Source organism: Etheostoma spectabile, chromosome 6 (assembly GCF_008692095.1).
Source record: "Etheostoma spectabile isolate EspeVRDwgs_2016 chromosome 6, UIUC_Espe_1.0, whole genome shotgun sequence".
NCBI classification, from domain to species: domain Eukaryota; kingdom Metazoa; phylum Chordata; class Actinopteri; order Perciformes; family Percidae; genus Etheostoma; species Etheostoma spectabile.
In genome coordinates, this window is record NC_045738.1 from 6,056,621 (window position 1) to 6,058,712 (window position 2,092).

Here is a 2,092-nt window from a genome sequence, read left to right on the forward strand (position 1 = left end):
CCTGGATGCGGCTGCAGAAAGAGGCATGAGGGTTAAATTACAGGTTAGGAATCTGGCATTACAGTGTCAGTATCTCTGATTTCATTACTTTTTAAAAGAACATAATGCTAAAGGGAATCACTAAAAGTGGTTTTAGTATGACTGTGAACCTAATGGATGTAAAATGTCTGCAGTCAAAGACAGTCTCGGCTAATTTTAAAGCAGTCTAGTATCAGAATAAAAATATATTTTTTTAGCATTACTATCACCAATATATCAGTTCTGTATTCATTTTCAGTTCATTCCTATATTTGTTTTGAGGAACTATACTCGGTTAAAATGTTCTCTGGATTTTTTTTGCAATGCTTGTGTTTTTTAAAATAGTTGTTGATGTTGTTGGACACAGAAACTGATTCTTAATGTAATGATTTTTCCATACAGTATTTATTATTAGATCTTTTGTCAAGCTGGTGAACAGAAGAAAACACATGCATATGGCTATGTCTTTCAGGTAACAATTGTTTTGTTGTAAATATTCAATGCATGGTGAATAAACAGTTTTTATCATTCAATGTGGCTGAGTACTTTAAATTGTTATATGTTTTCTGATTTGACCAAAATGCAGTCAAAACATACCTTTATTATTAAGTAAAAATCGTGAAAAGTAATTTTCCAAAATATCTCAAATGTCAAACTGTTTTGTTCAATCCATGAATATGTATTTGGCAAGTGTTGGAAGTCTGCCTTTTCAGAATTAAAGTTTTGAAAGTACAGAAACACTACATATATTCTTTGTTTTTTTCTTAAGTTTTTTTCTCTAAATATGTATGAAAAGTAATTCATTTTGCACGGTTTTATTTTTTTTGACACGTAGATTCACGATTTTCATTTTAAGCAGGTTTTCTGATTATTTTTCTATTACTATGTCTTATTCATTTCTATAGAGAGATTCTTTTTATCTTGTTTTCTTTTCTGCGGATGACTCTTTTCATTGGTAAATCATTTTTTATTATTTAACAGTAAAAACAGGGAACAACAGAGAGAGTGAGGTTGATGTTAATTTATTTTCTCAAAGCAGATGCCATAGTAAGCGTTTGCTAATGTTCCTTCCAGTCAGACTTTAGTTGGAGGACATGGTGTTGCGGATCCAGGTGTTGTTTGCGACCTTGGCATAAACTCCGGGCTTGTCTTCTGGCGCAGCCATAACCCCGACACCACACCCTGCAGCTGACCGTTGCACAACCACGGGGCCACCAGAGTCTCCCTGATAGGACGCAGATAGAAAGGACATGTGACAGAGGTGCTCGAAAGTTTGGTGTGTCCACTCTAAGAAACTTTAGCTCGTACCTGGCAGGAGTCCTTGCCTCCCTCGGGGAATCCAGCACAGACATGTTGGAGGAGATCTGTCCAGGGTAGGCGGACCGCAGCTGCTGTCGCTCAGGATGGGGGCATCCAGGCACCTCAACGATCAGGGTAGCTGCTAAGAGGAAACAGACAACAGGCCCTACATGTAAACATTCATACCCCAGAATGTACCAACAATATGTTCCAGATGTGAGTGGAGTGTGTTACTGACCCCAGAGCTGCTGGTGTTGCCCCATCCAGAGATCAGACAGCGAGTGCCAGAGCTGGCACACTGGAGGGCAGGGACACGGTGCTGACGTAGCTGTTCAGGGAGGCGGGCTTGCTCAGTTTAATCAGCATGATGCATTGTCCAGGTTGCCGCTGTTGTAGCTGGGGTGACGGAGACCTTGGCAGAGTCGATGAACTGCTCTGTGCCCTCATTGACAGCAATGTTGTGCTCACCAAGAGCGACCTGATGCGGCTGCAAAAGAGGCAGAGGTTAAATTACAGGTTAGGAATCTGGCACTGCAGTGTCAGTCTCTGATTTCATTACTTTTTAAAAGAACATAATGCTAAAGTGAATCACTAAAAGTGGTTTTAGGTAGACTGTGAACCTAATGGATGTAAAATGTCTGCACTTCACGATGTAGCAGTGAGCAGCAGACACCACCCAGGTGCTGGAGATCAGGGAGCCTCCACAGAAGTGGTAGCCAGCGTTCAGAGAGACCTGGTAGCCACAGCGTTCTTTCTGCACCTCGTAGCCTCCAAC

The 2,092-nt window shown here is 40.9% G+C and overlaps 2 pseudogenes; one reads left to right on the forward strand and one right to left on the reverse strand.

The window, feature by feature from the left end:
- Window positions 1-2,092, forward strand: part of LOC116691066 (trypsin-3-like) — a 5,881-nt pseudogene that overhangs the window by 791 nt on the left and 2,998 nt on the right.
- LOC116691069 (trypsin-3-like) overlaps window positions 1,035-2,092 on the reverse strand; it is a 2,861-nt pseudogene continuing 1,803 nt past the window's right edge.